Consider the following 20572-nt stretch of genomic DNA (forward strand, 5'->3'; position numbering starts at 1 on the left):
TCTTTCCATCCTCTTCTTCAAGAACTCATTCCCCACTTCAACCTATCAACAGTCACATCCCACACCACAAAATCCCCCTGATCAATTGCCCCAACCCCACCGCAATCAACCTGGCCACACTCCCTCTGTAGTCCAATACGCAGCCGAGCTCTGCACCATCAATTGATTCAATTCCCTCTTGTCCTCCTCCTCCAACTCCTCCGGAACCATCTCACTCGCCACAAACCTTCCAACACCTCACCATCCCCCACTTTATTCACAGAAAAACAACTATAATTCTCCAAAACCTGGTCCAATTCCTTAAAAACGCCTCTTGTACTTTAGAGGCAATCGTTAACCCATAATTCAACATCTCACACTCTTTACCACCAAAATCTTCAAACTTATTTGCGGGAACACGAAGAGAAAAGAAGTAATGAGATGAGACTCATCAAGCTTCACAGCCGCTTCATCCTTCGCTAACAGCAATTGAATTTCATCACCAACGCGCGCAAGAAAGCCACGGTGTCACTTGGTTGAGACCAACTATGACAAGTTCACCACAAGCGAGTTCTACACTATGATCTTTCTCTATAAGATGGAACTTTAACAAGAACATTTTCAGAATATTGTGAAATTGGGGCTTGTGAAACACTGTCATCTTCAGGGAAGAGATTCTCGGCTAATTCCGTCATTTCAATGGAAGGGTATATAAAAGAAGAAGAGGAAGATGAAGAAGAAAATGGAGAATTGGCATCTGGGTTAGAGAGAATGACTTCTAGGTAGAGAGGATTCAGGTTTGGTTTGAATTTGAAGCAGACACGATTGAGTTTAGGTTTGATTTTGAGGTTTAACTGTTTAAGGAAGCGACAGAGTTTGGGACTATGGGTATTTAGGGTTCGAGGAGTCTTAGGATTGAAGGAAAATGGAAAGGCGTGTCGGTTGAGATTTGAAGGAATCTTAGTTAGTGGAGGAGGGAAACGTGGCATGTGATGGATGAGCCGCGTGACAACTGTAGAGGTTTTTTTTTTGTAAATTGTTGTAAAATTGTTGTAGACATAGCATTTCTCTTTTTTTTTTTGGTTGGCAAAGGTCACAGGCTGTAGGGATTTTTTTTTTTTTTTTTTTTGCGCAATTTAACACCAAAATAATAATAATTTCATTAGTTAGCATAATTTCCAAACTATTTAAGAAATTAATATATTGAGTCTCTCAGACTCTAATTCACTGTAGCAACTTGGCTCATAAAGACTCAAGTTCTATGTGCTGGCAAAGCTGAGCTAATTTTTTTTTTCCACGTGGAACTCAAGTTTCCTAAACAAAACCTAGAAAACACGCACTCTCATCTTCTCTCAAAAACCCAGCTCATCTTCTCTCAACAAACCCCAAAACTCAGCTCTTATCTTCTCTCAACAAACCCAGAAAACAAACACACTCTCATCTTCTCTCAAGAAACCCAAAAAACAATAACAAAACGAGAACTAAACCCCAATCGTAATCCCAATCTCACACTTTCACCTTCTATTTGGCAATCACTTTCAAAGTAATCGGCGGCAGCAGCGAGAAGGAAGAATGGAGAGTTAGTGTCCAGCAGAGCTCCGAGTTGCAATTTCGTAAATTACTTACCCCAAGACGAGGCGGTGGCGGCTGGGATCTACCCAAATGAAGCTGGATCGGACGTCTTTTTCTTTCTTCTTCACTCAGGTTGTACACCTTCTTCTTTTCTTTTAGCTATATGGAATTCGAGTCATAAAGACTCGAGTTACAAGTGAAAAAAAATTTCCACGTTAACTTGGGACTCAAGTGTTACAGTTTCTTAGACTCAAAATGCTAGTTTCCTAAATAATTTCGGAAACTTGCTAACTAAAGAAATTGTTTCTAAAATGGTGTTAAATGGCAAAAAAATACCGCTTCATAGTGACACCATTTTAGTTATATTCTAGCCAATGGGACCAAAATACAGATTTTGGATAAGATATTATAGACTTTTAAGATAGGAGGAAGTACATAAAATTTTTGAATTTAAGAATTAAATAAGAAGCGAAAAACATTGTACGTTTTTTTTTTTTATTTAAATAAATGACGGTATTCGAACATTTTCAAGATTTGACTATTCTTTTGGAGAAGTGCTATGTTCATAATATTTTCATAACAAATCATAGGTGATTAGTTGTTATTGGTTCAAATTTGAACCTATTACTGAGATTACTTTTTTGCCCCAACAATAACAATTAGTAACAATTTTCCATGAAAATGTTGTGAAAATATTGTAGACATAGCATTTCTCATTCTTTCGGTGTATATAATTCTCTTGTTCCCCTCATACACCAGGTTATCACAGAAAGGAAGTGGCCCCAAGATGTTGACAAAAGTTATTGAATCTAAGAAACCACTTAGACAACCCCTCGGATTCAAAAATTGAATTGGATCGACCAGTTCAACCAAAAATTGGACCTTTTTTCAATTCTTTGATCAATTTGATCTAATTTTTAAAACCATGGTTCAAATCCCTACTCTTAATTTTGGAATTATAAATAAAGAAAATAAAAAATAGTGTTATTAATTTTATGATTATCATCTTGTTATAAATATTTTTTAAATGGTTAAAAAATATATATTAGTAGGTTGTGCCCTATACAGCTCAAGCCAAATCACTCCCACTCCTCCATGCACTTAGTACATGGATAGGTACCATCCAAACTAATGAATCTGATGGTTCCTAATATAGACACTTAAGCATTTGCATAAAGAGTTCCAATTTATAACTTTATATGTATATATAATAACATAAGTGGTAAGGTATGTGGTTTAACTATTCCACATCAAGCCCCACCCATTAGATACCTTGAAAATCTTATGAATCAATAGTGTAATGAATGAAACTCGAAACCTTCAAATTTATGACACGTCCTTCAATTTCATTGAATCTACCACCTAAGTGTCCTCAAAGGAACAATATGACTAAAATAGAAAAAATTTTAATTAAAATTTTAAAAATAAATAAATAAATAAATACTTAAAGGTATAAGTTAAAAACATGCTAAAGTTAAAGGATATAATTTATAAGAGATTAAATTCTATAAGGATGTGGCGTAAAACTCGAGTTTTACCTTTCCAATTCCAATATGCCACATCATTATATTACATATTAAAGAATAGACATAACCACACTCAATCAATTCTAATACACACTTGAAAATCCAACTTAATTATGAGTTTATTGAGATGTTATTATGTGTGGTATGATCTATTGAATTTTAAGTGAAAAGTTGATGTGACAATCTCTTATTAGATAGTGTAAAACATGAGTTTTACGCTTCATCATTACCAAATTCGGACTCTATTTATAATTTAGACTTCTTTCTTCTAAAGAAAAATTCAATAAGGACAGGGTGCAAACCCTTTGGTTTACACAAGCCAATAACGACACGCCACATCAGCCTTTTACTTAAGACTTATTATAAAATCAATAAATCCTAATAAACCTAATAACATCTTTAAAAAAAAAAATGAAAAAATAAAAACCTATTTTAGGTTTTCAAAATAAATGTGAAAAAGAGTCCCTAAAATCTCATCTCCCTCTGCAGCTCCTTTGTCTTCCACCATAAACTTCTCTAGACATCCGTTCTCTGCCACATCAATTCACTGGAGTCTCTATTGAAACCTTGACAGTGGAATACGCGACTTCAAGGTCTGTTTTGCTATATTTGTTATTGGGTTTTACTAGGTGATGAAAGTGTGTTTGGATATCTTGATGGTATGGGTTTGCACAGTAACAAAAATTTTTTTTCCATAGTTAACATAGATCATGAATCACATATATGGAAATCTGAGTTGATTGATCAAAACTTTCTACCCCATGAAGCTCAGATGATAAAAGGCCCTTAAGCATTCAAATAATCAAGACGAGCAAATGAGGCTGCCTTCAAACCATGGTGAATATACAACACAATCAACTTACCAGTTATTAGCACGAAAGGAGAGAAATTTACTACCAAGTAGCTCATCAGGTGGAGGTAAAAATCAAATATGGAAGGGTATATGGAACCTGCAGGTACCACACAAGGTGAAGCACCTGCTTTGGTGAGCTGCCAATGAAGCTTTACCAACACTTTATAACCTGTTGCGCAGAAATGTGGATAAATCAGCTTACTGTCCAAAATTGTATGTTTGATGGTGAAGACATGATTCATGCTTTATGGAGTTGCAAACAGCTGCTTGTGATATGGGAGGATGATGTAGAACTAATGAAATGCACCAGGAAGAAGCTTATTCTTTTTGCTGATCTCTTGGCTGTATTGCTCACGAGGAAGGATAGGGTGGATGTGGATCTGTTGGCTATGATATTGTGGTTGATTGGACCAGAAGAAATGCTGCTCGACTGGGTGAACCTGCCATTGAATACAATCAGATTCAAACTCGAGCTGTGTTGTACCTGTTGGAGCATAAATTTGCCCAGGTGCGTGACAGAAGGGTAGAAGCAGATAATCTTAGAGCTACTAGATGGATTCCTCCCGCTCCCACTCTTTATAAAATTAATTTTGATGGGGCTGTCTTCTCTAATGTGGGTACGACGGGTTTGGGTGTTGTCATTTGTGATTCATGTGGAAGGGTAATTGGATCCTTGGCTAAGCGTATTCCAATTCCAACATCAGCAGCAACCGTTGAAGCTCTAGCTTGCATAAGGGCATTAATCCTTGCAAAGGAGCTAAAGCATTTTTGTCACCGTGTTTAAAGGAGATGTAGTACCCGTTTGGGTACCACGTCCAACGCGTCCACATTTAGCGTTTTGCATTTTTTTTTTTTTTTTTTTACCAACTCCTCTTGCACTGTTCATGAGACATGAACAGTGCATTAAGGCAAATAAACAGTGTTTCAGCAGTGAACAGTAACCCATAAATTTTTTTTTTATTATTATTATTTTCATTTGTTGACACCCTATTTTGCAACCCGTATTTAACCTCACATGGAGGGTAAAAGGGTAATTTTGCCTTGAAAATATGCATCTTGATTCTGGCCATTAGATCCTTAATCTCATTTCACTAAAATGATCTTGATGTTGTAACGATCAAATCGACTGGTCATAAGCCCTAATCGGACCACCAGATTGAAAGTTATTATCAAATCAAGTTTTAATAGCTAAGATGTACTATCACAAATTGAGTCCGACTATATGTGATTATGAACAATTGATTTCAATTAGTTATAGGTGTAATCAATTTGAGATCAATGATGTGTCATAATTTGATTGGTTAGGACTACATTTTATGGTGAGGTTGCATACACCTAATTAATTAGATAGTAAAACATTAATTATTCAATGAGTAATTTGTGTAATTATCTTTTAATTAGAGTAAATTTGGAACCAATTAATTCTGAAATGGGAGTGATTGGAGTTATTTAATGTTAATTGGGAGCTAATTTGGGACCTATTAATGTTGATTGTGCTGAAACCATTTTCTAACAAATGACCTCTGCTCACCATTTCATCAATATCTCTAGGAATATTTTGAATCTGTGAATGAGGTTAATTTTCCCAGAAACTAGACATCTGGGGCTTCAATTTGAGCATAAGAACGAGACAATTCCGATCAGAATTGAGTCAGATATGATTTTTCGAAATTGGCTTTACAAGCTGTTACAGCAACAACGGGAAAACCGAATTTTAGCTTGCTCCCCACTCCCACCAATCTCTCCATTTAATGCAATAGATTTTTCCCAAGGCTAAAATAAGGTCTAGGTTCATAATTCTTGTCAACCCTCATTAAATGGCCTTCCATTCATATTCCCTCCACTACTACTATATAAACTCTCTCTCTCCTTCATTCCAAGACACAAAAACCCCCTCTTTTCTCCTCTCTTGAGTTTTAGTGAAGTTGAATAGTCTTTTCATATCTTGATCTTCTTGAGACTTAAGGTATTGAGTGAGACTCACTCTCCCTCTCTTAACTCTTTTTTTCCTCCGCCCTTAGGATCTTCCTCAAAAGTCTCCTCCTCCACCATATGGATATTGCATGAAGGTATAATCTCTTTCTCTAACTTGTTTTTTGTGTTACCATGATAAGGGTTTAAGATTAAAGCATGATAGTAATCATTTAAATTCTCTTGAATATGTTTGAATGTTCTTAAATCTTCTTATATGATCTTCACATGTTCTTGGTTGTTCATCACATGTTCATGCATATCACTAGTTTTGATTTTAAATCCACATCAAAAATATGAAAAACATGTTTGTTTCATAATTCTTTCAAATTCTTGAATCTAGGATATCACCATATACACACATTCACTAGAATTTATTTGTCAATCCAAATGAAATGCTTAATAAATTAAATTAGGGTTTATCACATGCACACACTTTAAATTCAACATGCAAATTGATTGATAACATATTGGATGATGTGATATGAATGTTGGCCGCCATAGTCTAGAAGACTGGTTTTACCGGGCAAGGTGGGTGCCTAACACCTTCCCACCTTGTAACATAGCCTTCAAACTTAGATCAAGGGTTAGTAGATCAAATGCTTATCTATGTAATTTTCAATTTTTAGATTGTAACTAGGAAACAAAGTTATGTACTTTATCTTAGATTGTATCTAGGACCAAAGCCATGTAATTTTCCTATGATCAATGTAAATTCAAATTTCAAATTAATAAAATGAGGAATTTTTCAATTTTGGTTTTCTTATTTATCCTAATAATTAAATAAGTGGCGACTCCATTGTAAAACCCTTAATCTAAAAGGAAAGATATAACTAGTTGAACCACCATTTTGAGAGGCAATAACACGACTCTACCCATTCACGTGGGTTTAGCCTAACATCCTATAAAATGGGGTCGGGGGCGCGGTCTCTCACATCAGTTTTTAGCAAAATAAGTGATATCCAAACACACCCGCAATCATTAAAGCGTTGCTGGCCAGAGAGGTTCATCATCCAGAGTATGGACATGTTATACAAGACAAACTTGTTTTAGCCTTTGAGTTTCAGATTTGTAAGTTTACTCATGTTAAGCGTGGTAACTCAAAGTCTAGCAATGAGCTATAGGTTTGAATTGAATCGATCCCTGATGATTTAGCTCCCCTTGTTACAAGGGATGTATTGTCATTTCTTTATTTTTGAAATAAAACTTGGCCTCTAGGTCTGGATTCTCAAAAGAGAAAAAAAAAAAAAAAAGAATTATAGAATCCTATCTTTTATTGAATGGGTTTATTGTGTTTATTGATATATATATGTACATTAAAGTCACGTATTCCATTGTCAAGGTTGAGTTGCTATTGAAATTGTAAGGACTGGGTTTGAGCACTTCTTCTATTGGATGAGTGGACTCAGACCCAACTAGCCCAATAAAATAAATTTGTAGAGAGTGGGTAAAAGAGCTAGACTTTAGTGCATGGACAACAGTTAATATGGCGTTCACGACAATCAAACAGAGATGAATTGAGTTTAACAAATAAAGTTTGTTCTCGGCACAATCCGAGGAGCTTCGTTCTAATAAATATTGAATGAGAATGATTTCAAGAGTTCTTGAGATTGTTACAGTGCTATCTCCCTTTATCCCCCCCCCCCCCCCCCCCCCTCTCTATGGTGGGTTTCTCCTATTATATAGTCCTTTTAAATGATCTTGACCTTCCACCTGTTGATCATCCAAGTCTATACTTGAGTGTCTGTCCCATTAGACACCCTCTCTGGCGTTCTGTGAGTTGTGATAACCGAGGTAGCACTATTCGGGGGTCATTTCCTCATTAATGCGATCAGGACTTTAGTTGTGGGCATTTAATGCGAATGTGACAGTTTCTCCTTGAATTACTCATCCACCATGCTCCCATGGCCGTCTCATTGTACTTGTCCCTTTTTTGGGATGCTTTGGGAGGCTACCCTTGATGGTGTACCGATCTTCCCTTCTGTGATTTCGATTGGCCGAGGACAAGATCGTCCTCGGTGATGTTCCTTGGCACTTCGGACTTCCTTTGTTCATCCTCAGACATTTCTTCCTCCTCGGCACGGGCCTTCGGCTTAGTATAAAGTGGGCCTCGGTTGCCAAATTCTTCGGCCCCACAATAGCCCCTCAAAATCCTGCTGTCCGACTCCTCGGACGAAGAAGAGGATTTTCATGTCCTCGGGCCTTTGCTGTGGCTTGTCAAGTCTTGTCCTCTATCAGTACCCAAAGTCTCTTCACTTGTCCAAGGCACGTTCTTGGCGCTTCGATATACGAGGCGCGCCCTCATTAATATCTTTATGAAGTGACGCAGATCCAACGATTGAGGATTTCTTTGGAAATTGGGCGGATTTATTTCGCTTGTAACTTTTTCTTTGAATTTCATGCGAATTAAACTCCATTAGATTTCGCCTTCTATATAAGGCACCCGGGGAAATCGTTCTTTCTCATTTACAGATCCTTGAGTTCTGCAGAATCTCAAGTTCTCAACCCTTCAAGTATTCCCAAGGACCTGCCAAGATCATGATCAATGCCTGGGGAATGAGGTGTCATAGTGTTAATTTTTCCAAAACATGTGGTCCGAGAACTCATGCATGCCTTAGGTTCTGCTTAAGCACTTAGCAGGAGTCCGAGGAGCCCAACATACCCAAGGTTCTTCTTAGCAGGAGTCTGAGGACCCGACATAGCTAAGGTTCTTTCTTGAATAGGTAACAAAAAATGTTAAACCCACAATGCAAACTTCAACTCATGCTTTACTGATAACAGAGTAATCTCATTTATGCAGTTCACCATTCCCTTTTTTTGTTGAACATACTTGAACACCCTTAAGTGATGATCATGGACTTGCATTTGTTTACATCTTTGCTGAGTAGGGAAAAGGTAGGCGACCCGAGGAGCCAGACTCCTTTTAGATTTGCTCATCACTCAGATAGATGCTTGAAGTAGTTAATCCCCTCAAGGGCTGTGGTCCAAGGATCCGCCCACAACACCTTGATTCTGCTCAACCCTTAGATAGTTGCCGAAAGTTATTAGTTTCCCTATAGGTTTTGGTCTGAGGAGCCATGTGAAACCTCAGTTCGGTCTAACACTTAGATAATTGTCAAAAGTTATTAGTTTCCCCATAGGTTTGTGGTCCGAGGAGTCATGTAAGACCTTGGTTCTGTCTAATACTTTAAATAATTGTCAAAAGTTATTAGTTTTCCCATAGGTTTGTGGTCCAAGGAGCCATGCAAGACCTTGGTTCTGTCTAACACTTAGATAATTATCAGTATGTGTTAATTTCCCCAAAACAGGAGGTCCGAGGACTCGTCATAGCTAAGGTTCCGTTTAACCACTTCAATAGATTAGAAGATATCAATATGTACCTTCCAAAACTAACCCCGCCACGAAGCCGCCTTAAAACTCTCTATGTTGCTGCCACTTCCTCCAACGGAAGTCCAGCGAACTCGACCACCAAAATTCACAAGGACCTGACCCTTGACAGAGATATGAGACATGTACTTGATGTCGGAAGCCCCTAGAACTCTTGCCCCATTTTAGCAATCCTCACCATATAATCCGCACTTCAAAAGTATAGACCTGTGCAAAAGCTGAGTTAGGACAACAACCATGTGTGCCTCATGTAGTGTCTTACTCACATAGTAAACTGGCCACCATAATGTTTTTCCCAGGGAACTTTTGCTGATGGGGGCCTGATCCTACCTTAAGTAACCGTTGCACTCATTATCACACANTTCCCCTCATCACCAGGTTATCACAGAAAGGAAGTGGCCCCAAGATGTGACAAAAGTTATTGAATCTAAGAAACCACTTAGACACCCTCAGATTCAAAAATTGAATTGGATCGACCAGTTCAACCAAAAATTGGACCCTTTTTCAATTCTTTGATCAATTTGATCTGATTTTTAAAACCATGGTTCAAATCCCTACTCTTAATTTTGGAATTATAAAATAAAGAAAATAAAAAATAGTGTTATTAATTTTATGATTATCATCTTGTTATAAATATTTTTTAAATGGTGATTATATATATATATATATATTAGTATGTTGTGCCCTATACAGCTCAAGCCAAATCACTCCCACTCCTCCATGCACTTAGTACATGGGTAGGTACTATCCAAACTAATGAATCTGATGGTTCCTAATATAGACACTTAAGCATTTGCATAACAAGTTCCAATTTATAACTTTATATGTATATATAATAACATAAGTGGTAAGGTATGTGGTTTAACTATTCCACATCAAGCCCCACCCATTAGATTCCCTGAAAATCTTATGAATCAATAGTGTAATGAATGAAACTAGAAACCTTCAAATTTATGACACGTCCTTCAATTTCATTGAATCTACCACCTAAGTGTCCTCAAAGGAACAATATGAGTAAAATAGAAAAATTTTAAATTAAAATTTTAAAAATAAATAAATAAATACTTAAAGGTATAAGTTAAAAACATGCTAAAGTTAAAGGATATAATTTATAAGAAATTAAATTCTATAAGGATGTGGCGTAAAACTCAAGTTTTACCTTTCTAATTCCAATATGCCACATCATTATATTACATATTAAAGAATAGACACAACCACACTCAATCAATTTTAATACACACTTACCACCGCATACCCTTGGTGCGATGGTCACTCCACAAGTATAAGTGTTTGTGGTGTGGGGGCAAGGGCCGGGGTTCAAGTCTCCAAGAGGGAGTTTCACACACATATACACTTAGATTAGGCTAGATTAGAAATTCTATCTTGTAAAAAAAAAAAAAAATCTAATACACACTTGAAAATCTAACTTAATTATTAGTTTATTAAGATGTTATTATGTGTAGTATGATTTATTGAGTTTTAAGTGAAAAATTGATCTAACAATCTCTTATTAGATAGTATAAAACATGGTTTTTACGTCTCATCATTACCAAATTCGGACTCTATTTATAATTTAGACTTGTTTCTTCTAAAGAAAAATTCAATGAGGACAGGGTGCAAACCCTTTGGTTTACACCAACCAATAATGACACGCCACATCAACCTTTTACTTAAGACTTATTATAAAATCAATAAATCCTAATAAACCTAATAACATCTTCTTTTTTTTTTTTTAAATCCTATTTTAGGTTTTCAGACTAGATGTGAAAAAGAGTCCCTAAAATCTCATCTCCCCTCAGCTCCTCTTCCACCATAAACTTCTCTGGACATCCATTCTCTGCCACATCAATTCACTAGAGTCGCTATTGAAACCTTGAAAGTGGAATACGACTTCAAGGTCTGTTTTGCTATATTTGTTATTGGGTTTTACTAGGTGATGAAAGTGTGTTTGGATATCTTGATGGTATGGGTTTGCACAATAACAGAAATTTTTTTTCCATAGTTAACATAGATCATGAATCACATATATGGAAATCTGAGTTGATTGATCAAAACTTTCTACCCCATGAAGTTCAAATGATAAAAGGCCCTTAAGCATTCGAATAATCAAGACAAGCAAATGAGGCTGCCTTCAAACCATGGTGAATATACAACACAATCAGCTTACCAGTTATTAGCACGAAAGGAGAGAAATTTACTACCAAGTAGCTCATCAGGTGGAGATAAAAATCAAATATGGAAGGGTATATGGAACCTGCAGGTACCTCACAAGGTGAAGCACCTGCTTTGGCGAGCTACCAATGAAGCTTTACCAATCCTTTATAACTTGTTGTGCAAAAATGTGGTTAAATCAGCTTACTGTCCGAATTGTATGTTTGATGGTGAAGACATGATTCATGCTTTATGGAGTTGCAAGCAGCTGCTTGTGATATGGGAGGATGATGCAGAACTGATGAAATGCAGGAAGAAGCTTATTCTTTTTGCTGATCTCTTGGCTGTATTGCTCACGAGGAAGGATAGGGTGGATGTGGATCTGTTGGCTATGATATTGTGGTTGATTGGACCAGAAGAAATGCTGCTTGACTGGGCGAACCTGCCATTGAACACAATCAGATTCAAACTCGAGCTGTGTTGTACCTGTTGGAGCATAAATTTGCCCAGATGCGTGACGGAAGGGTAGAAGCAGATAATCTCAGAGCTACTAGATGGATTCCTCCCGCTCCCACTCTTTATAAAATTAATTTTGATGGGGCTGTCTTCTCTGATGTGGGTACGGCGGGTTTGGGAGTTGTCATTTGTGATTCGTGTGGAAGGGTAATTGGATCCTTGGCTAAGCATATTCCAATTCCAACATCAGCAGCAACCGTTGAAGCTCTAGCTTGCATAAGGGCATTAATCCTTGCAAAGGAGCTAAAGCATTTTTGTCACCGTGTTTAAAGGAGATGCAGTATCCGTTGGGTACCACGTTCAACGCGTCCGCGTTTTGTATTTTTTGTATTTTTTTTTTTTTTTTTTTTGACCAGCTCCTCTTGCACTGTTCATGAGACATGAACAGTACTTTAAGGCAAATGAACAGTATTTTAACAATAAACAGTAACCCGTAAATTTTTTTTTTTTAATTGTTTTCAGTTTTCAGCAAAATAAGCGATATCCAAATACACCCACAATCATTAAAGCATTGCTGGCCAGAGAGGTTCATCATCCAGAGTATGGACATGTTATACAAGACACACTTGTTTTAGCCTCTGAGTTTCAGATTTGTAAGTTTACTCATGTTAAGCGTGGAAACTCAAAGTCTGGCAATGAGCTAAAGGTTTGAATTGAATCGATCCCTGATGATTTAGCTCCCTTTGTTACAAGGGATGTATTGTCATTTCTTTATTTTTGAAATAAAACTTGGCCTCTAGGTTTGGATTCTCAAAAGAAAAGAAAAAAAAAAAAAAGAATTATAGAATCCTATCTTTTATTGAATGGGTTTATTGTGTTTATTGATATAGATATGTACATTAAAGTCACGTATTCCATTGTCAAGGTTGAGTTGCTATTGAAACCTTTGCATTGAATAAAACTTGAGCGAACGATGCTGGAAATGATGAGATTTCAGTTTTTTTTTTTTTTTTCAAGGAAATGATGAGATTTGAGTTTAAGTTTGTTATGAAATTAAAGAAGTTAATGAAAGTGAGAGTTAATTGAAATGTTATTAGGTGTGATGAGATGTATTTCTTATTAAGTAAAAGGCTGATATGACAACCTATTATTGGATGTGTAAAACAGGAGTTTTACACTCCATTCTTACCAAATTTAAACTCTTCTTTCTATGACTCTATTAAAAGATTAAATTCTATAAAGATGTGGTGTAAAACCCATGTTTTACCTCTCCAATCCCAACATGCCACATCATCTTATCACATATTTAAGATTAAACATAATCACACCCAATCAATTCTAATACCGATATATAAATCCAAGCAAATTGGGAGTTTATTGAGATGTTATTAGGTAGGGTAGAATATATTGAATTTTAAGTAAAATGCTGATGTGACAATCTCTTATTAAATGGTGTAAAACATGAGTTTTATACTCCATCCTTTCCAAATTCGATCTCCTCCATTATCTACCTTTTCAATTTTTTTTCCTTCGGACCGAGGGATACAGTTTTCACTTCAAGTCTACAAATTAATGGGCTTAGAGCTTTGGACTGGCCGAGGCCCTTAATTGGTCCAACCCACATGTCGGACAAAATACTAGGCCAGGCCGAAGTCTCAAATAAGCCCATTGCCTGAACTTACATTTTATTAGCAACATTAACATCCGGTTCTTTATAATTATAACATGCTAAAAATCAAAAGCAAATCTACGTGATTCATGATCTTAAAGCAGATTAAGAGAATCCCAGTTGCTATTCTGCAATTCAAAAACTTTTCCATTACATCACAACGTTATTGTCCAAACCCACGTGACTCTTCCAAGACGCCGTCGAACTGCAAAATAGAAGACGGAGGTTAGAAACATTACAATTTACATGAATGAACGGAGTGGTTTACAACGGACCATACCAGATGAATTTAAAATGCCCCAAACTGTGTCGACGGGCATGAAGTCCGTCTCCCCTGCATGACTCATCCAGTCATCTCCTTCCATGAAGAAGTAACGACTCTTCCAGTCCCTGTTTGAGTCCGGGGTCTCGTAGATGACTTTCAGAACGGGACTCCTAGGGACGAAGCTATACATGCCCTTGACTTATCTATTTCGTCTGGACGGTAGCAATGAAGGAACTCTCTTATTGTGAGCCTCCTCGCTCCGTCCGTCATGGCTCCGTATAGGACCTCCATGGCAATAAAGACCCTCCAGGCGTTGGGGACACCTGGCTGACGGATATGCCTAGGTAACTTAAGAGTTCGCGATGTAGTGAACTCAATGGGAACCGCAACCCAGCCTTTAACACCGGCTCGTACACGCCCACTCCGTCCACCCTTCGTAATAACACTTCTCCGACTTGTAAGGAAGACGGAGTGGAATATGTCAGGAATTTGTAGCGGTCCCTTATTGTGTTGAAGTGACCCTCCTTGATGGTCGACGTAAAAGCGTGGACCGTCCACTCTGGGGGCAAGATGAACTTCCTAAGTCCATCGACCCCTACGACGGACCCCACTATTTGTTCTTCGTCATCTGGAACCTCCTGGGCTTCAATCATCTCCAGGCCTCATATGTTGAGGACGAGGAAGATGACGACGGACTACTCTCGCTCGAGACGTCGTGGTCTTTAGGACCTGACGGATATATCCCCTCGTAGTCCGCCCCGTCGGGAACGACCGACTGGTTACTTGACGCACTAGACATTTCCTACATATAATTAAAGAACCTAAGACTCTGACGGGTTGGAGATAACGACGGACTCATTAAAAGTGCAAATAAAAGAAAAAAAGAAGGACGGATATAGAATAACTCACCAGGAGCTTGTGTAGGATACGATGCGTGACGGATGCTTGAGTGAACGGGTTGTGCTCTGACAGACGTGACGGACTCGCTCTGACAAATCTCTTCCAGCAGCAAGTGGAGAAATGAGAGGCGGAGGCCTAATATTTATACTGGGAGTGCACGGAAGACGAAGCGACGCCTCGTTCCAAAACAACAGCCACTAGCAGATTGACATTTGGCACAACGCATTAATGCGCCAGCTCCTGACTCAGCATTGTACGGATGAGAATTTACAGACTGGCTACCGAGTTTTAAATCCGTCACCCCATGGGTCCGTTCATATGTGCTGACGGACCCATCGGGTGAGGGGGCAGCTAAAGGGAAAAATCTCTTAAAACCCGAATAGACGGATCCATCGTTTGCACGGGCCCTATGTGGACGGACCTGATGTGAATGGGCCGGACATGGACGGGTTGTTTTATGGTGGGCTAGTTATCCATGGGCCTGCTGAGCCCCTAAGGAGGGATATTTTGGCCCATTCTCGTAAGAACCCAAATGGAGTCCTTGCGCTAGTAGGACTTCGGAAATCTTGTCTACTTGGTAAAAATCTTCCGCATAAGGAGGAGACTTGTTCATCACGTTTTGGACTCCACAAGAAGAGTCCTATAAGGAAAGACTTCCGCACCAAGGAAGGGATGTCAATCTCAAGCCACTATAAAAGCCCCAATACCCTCATAAGCCAAGGTACGCATAATTGACCCTCTCTAGCACTCTAGAGTTGTGAGCATACTTTCTAACTTAACCTTCGGAGGGTACTTGGCCGGCACCACACCGGTGCTCTCTGTTAGGTCCTCTTTCTGTGTGCAGGTGTCGTTTCAAGGATACGAGCATTGTGCAATTCACTGTTGATTTTTTCGGCATCATCAACAAACAAGCAAAACAAAAAATTACTTACTTGTCATAACTGTGAAGCAGTCAACAAACCCTAATATGACATCCATGTCATATTAGGGTTTGTTGTCATATTAGGGTTTGTTGACTGCTTCACAAATCCGTTAAAAAATTGGAGTAAAGCAAAATAGTAAACCATCAAATATCCAGAAGCCAAAGTGGTTATTATCAAAGGAAAATTCAAAAATTAAATGAATAATTTGTTAGATTGCAAGAAAATAAACAAACTTACGTGGTTTTAGAAGCCTAGAACCAAAAAAAAAAAAACGCAAACCTAACAGATTAAACAAAGTCAACAAGTTTCAAAACCCAAACTCCGAAAATACAAAAACTATATAACAGAGAAAAATCGTACTTTGCGTTCAAATAAATTGATTGGCCAATGTCTCTCTCTCTTTCTATATTCTTTCACCGCCTGTGTGAGCGTGACTCGACTGGATTAGTTTAGGAAAGCCCATATGCTCTGTCTAATAAAATTAAAGCCCAAGTTTTTATACAAAAAGAAAATAGCCCATCTTCTCGCCTTGGGCTGATCAGCTTGCTGAATCATTTAATAAAAGAGATCCGATAGCTTTTTTTTTTCTATATCTATACTATTATTTAAGGGGTTTTCTTTTTGGATTCTTTTTTTTTTTTTTTCAAAAATCTCTACACCCTATATTTAAGTAGAGAAAAATATAAAAAATCTGGTAAAAATACAACTCAACTCCCATAAAACATTCCTAAAAAATAGGGTCACTCTCTTTATTTTATTTTATTTTATTTTTAAATTCTCTTATTAATTTTCAAATTTTTATCCCTTATAAATTAGATTTCAAAATAAAAATTATATAAAAATAAAAACACAATTTTATTTTGCTACAAAATACTAAATAGACCACTAAAATAAAATTAAAAAAAAAGTCTCATCGCACTGCAAAGCGCTGTGATAAGGCTATTATTATTATAGTGTTTTTTTTTTTTTTTAGAAACTTCTTTATTTTTTTTTTTTTTTTTGAGAATCCGGGCTAAACTTTGATTAAAAAGAGTTGGATAAATCAACTTGAAATGCAACTGAAAATTGTGGCGGAACATCCTCTATCCATACTAAAAAATCCGAAATATCAAAAGCATATCTTGCTAAACAATGAGCAACAGAATTACATTCTCTCTTTACATGAGAATAAAGCAATTGATCAAAATTACCTGCACTAAACTTAACTTCATCAATCATCAACCCAAACGAAGCTAAAGAGCTATGATCACTTGATAAGGCTTTCATGATTGTGAGGGAATCACCTTCCAACACAGTTTTAGTAATGCCAATCTCTGCAGCGAAAGACACCGCCTTAGCTGCTGCCAAAGCCTCCACTTCATTGCTGCTGTAAGCTTGAGGTAAACGTTGGGAACAAGATGCAATAACTTGACCCAAGTTGTTTCTAATTACCACACCAATGCCTGCCGCATTAACACTAGAAAAAACAGCTCCATCGAAATTAATTTTCATTAAATCCGCCAGAGGAGGTTGCCATCTAGTTCTGAGATTGACCCGCCCTACTAATGTCGGTGTTGCAAATGGTTGGCAAGCTGTGAAGTCAGCAAGCTTCTTTGTAGAAATCTGGAAAATCTGATGGAGTGGAGCAGTAGTATGGTTGAGCCAAGCTTGATTACGTTGATTCCATATCCCCCATGCTATCATTGCAAAGAGTTCCACTTCGCTTGTCTGTGTGAGTATCCATGAGAGTAGTTCCTTGAAATTCAGGAAGTTGGTTTCTCGGCATGCTTGACAGTGAGCAGACCTCTCCCAGATGATGTCTAGTTCCTTGCACAGCCAAAGAGCATGCAGCGGAGTCTCATGAGTTGCATGGCAGCGGTCACATAACGGATCCTCGATGATTGTTCATCGAACTAAGGCCTCTTCTGTTGGCATCGCACCTCGACATGCCCTCCATAGCAGATTTTTAACTTTGTTAGGAATTTGGAGAGACCAAATCCCTTTCCACAAATTTGTATTTGTATCTGAAGCCTCCTGCATATAACTCATCTCCGCTTCTTCTTTAAGGAACTGATAGCCTATTTTGCATGTGTACTGCCCATCCTATGTATATGGCCATATCAAGACATCTTTAGACACTCTTCGGCTCAATGGGATTTTTTTAATAAGTGCTGCTTCCTCTTAGGAGAAAATCCCATCAATCAATTCTTCATTCCACCTCCTAGCACTTTCATCAATCGACACTGCCACAGAACAATCATCCATGGACTCAATTGGATATGAAACCATAAGGGAAGAGAGCTTCCTTGGAATCCATCTATGCTGCCAAATGTTAATTGATTTCCCATCCCCAACTCTCCATCTAGCCCCTCTTTGTATAACATCTCTCCCTTTAAGTATGCTCCTCCACGTATACGATCCTCCCCTCGAATCCTTGGCCTCCATAATAGAACAATTTGGGAAAAAACGTGCTTTGAACACCTTATAAAATAGAGATGATCTATTTTGTATAGGCGCCAAACTTGTTTTGCCAACAAAGATTCATTATATAGAGCCAATCCCGGAATCCCATTCCACCCACCACTTTTGATTTTGTCAATTCATCTCACTTCACCAAATGAATTTTCCTACGGTCACCTCTTTGGCCCCACCAAAATTTTTTAATCAATGCTTCAATATCACAGCACAAACCCAAAGGAATTTTGAAGCATCCCATAGTGTATGTTGAAATTGCCTAAATCACAAATTTTATTAAGACTTCCCTTCCAGCTTGTGATAGTAGCTTACTATTGTGAAATTTGAAAGTACTCGCAAGTGTACGTACCGTAATGAAGTATAATTTAACAAAAACGAGGTCGAACTTACAAGAACTTGAATGAATTCAAGAAAATTAATCAAATCTTAACTAAATTAATCCTAATCTAGTTTAATAAAAATTGGTTGTTTTGAAATTAAATAAACTAAGCAAATAGTTAAACCAAGCAAAAGATATAAAGTAATAAAAAGATGTAAACAATCTAGACAAATGAATTAAGGTTTTAGAATCCGCCTTTTTAATTCATATCAACATATATATATATATATATATATGATCATTGATTTTTCCCAACCACTGCATGATAATCTAGATATCAATCTTGCTATCATGGAAAATATCATTATTAAAACTTATGTTTAAAATTTTAAAACATGCTCTTTTTCGCTTCTTAAATATAAAATCAAATCATCAATTGTATCCATTGCCAAATAAATCACAAGAGATATCTAATTTTAAAATCAAGAAATTATAAACCAAGCATTCAATTAATTAAAATAAATCCTAAATCATGAGAAAAACATGATTGAACGCATATCTAGAATCTCATCTTAGTCAATTGATATGAAGCGAGAACAATTTAAATCATTAAAGAACCATTATTGTGAGAAAAATCAAATCACACAAATATTACTGATAATCCTTAACAAATTTTCATTCTCATCTTTAATTATAAATTTAGCTACTCATGATAATTGAAATAAAACATAAAAATAAAATATAAAATATTAAACTAGACAAATAATATAAAGAAAGAAATAGTCACAGAGAGAAAAGTAATAGAGAAAGCCACATGCGGCTGCCTGCTTCCTGCGCTCCAGCCCTTAGCTGTCTACCATACTTTTCTGTTTGCTCATATTTATATCACACAAAGACACGCACTTCAAAAAGAAGCCGCCTGACTCTATGAAAATTCCTAATACAAGCGAGACTAGGATTGTAAGCCACACGCTACGCTTCAAGTCGTGCCCAGCCAATACCAAAGACTAGCCCAAAAGAGAAGCCCAAGTTAACAAAGAGGAATTAAAACCCCAAGCCCACTGTATATTTCTTAGTCCCACGAAAGCACTTCTATACTTTTTTTTTTTTTTTTTTTTTTTTTAACGTCTGTCCAGGTCCTTCTTCTTTTCATGTTGGCTTTGAATCCATAGGCCTGGACCCCTTTTTCTTCATTTTATTCTTCCACGAATTCTCATTAGCATGTAAATCATTTACTACCTATAAAACAAAGACAACTTATAATCAGCCACAAAATGGCATAAATGTGCAACTAAAAATGCATATATGAGAATACTTTATTGTATATGTTTCATGCACATCAAATACCCCCAAACCTACATTTTGCTAGTCCTCGAGCAAAATAGATAAAGAGCAAAACAAACTAGTGAAATTAAAACAAAGAAAGAAAGAAAGAAAAAATCCCAACTAATTCACTTTCGCTAGAAATTTCAATTGCATTTAGCGTATGCAACAAGCCTTTAAACCCCTAGCTTACACTATTAGACGAGTTGTAGTCTCGTGAGGGTTTGCAGGGAATATACCCGCAAAATTCTGATAATGAATATTAAAAAAATAATAAAAATAAAAAGAAAACAAACAAAACTTTTTTTTTTCTTTCACTACCCTTGTGCAAAGAGGATTAGTTCAAGTTCAAAAACACTACAAGTGCTAAAAAAATTTCTCATGCCATCAAAACTCAACGTGAGTGAAAAGTGGTAGCCAACCCAAACATACTCTTAGTTTTAGAATAAAATTGACTTGAATCTCTATTTGAAAGTATGCTTCAACTCAAATCTTTCCGATGTTATCACTCAACAAATGAAATCACTTTGAAATAGGGTGTAACACTCTCAACAATATATGTGAGTGGAATAATGTAAACAAAATTAAATACCTCACATATAAATCACATGAAAAATGCTTAATCAAGAAAGAACAGGTAGTCTCATGAAAGGATGCCAAAAAGAATTTATACCACACTTTTTATTCAGTCATATCAATATCTGAACTACACAATCTTCAAGATCAAATAAGGACTTTATTAGGACGTAATGTAGGGTAAAAGCAAAGGGAATGAAATAAAAATGGGTGAAGGTAAATAATAAGAAGTGTTTTCAAGATTTGTC

At 37.0% G+C, this 20572-nt stretch overlaps 1 pseudogene; it reads right to left on the minus strand.

The window, feature by feature from the left end:
• Positions 1–17: 17 nt before the first annotated feature.
• LOC136061045 (protein EARLY-RESPONSIVE TO DEHYDRATION 7, chloroplastic-like) lies at positions 18–791 on the minus strand (annotated as a pseudogene).
• Between the last annotated feature and the right edge of the window lie 19781 nt (positions 792–20572).

The sequence above is a fragment of the Quercus suber genome, unplaced genomic scaffold (assembly GCF_002906115.3).
Source record: "Quercus suber isolate HL8 unplaced genomic scaffold, Cork oak 2.0 scaffold_208, whole genome shotgun sequence".
NCBI classification, from domain to species: Eukaryota; Viridiplantae; Streptophyta; class Magnoliopsida; order Fagales; family Fagaceae; genus Quercus; species Quercus suber.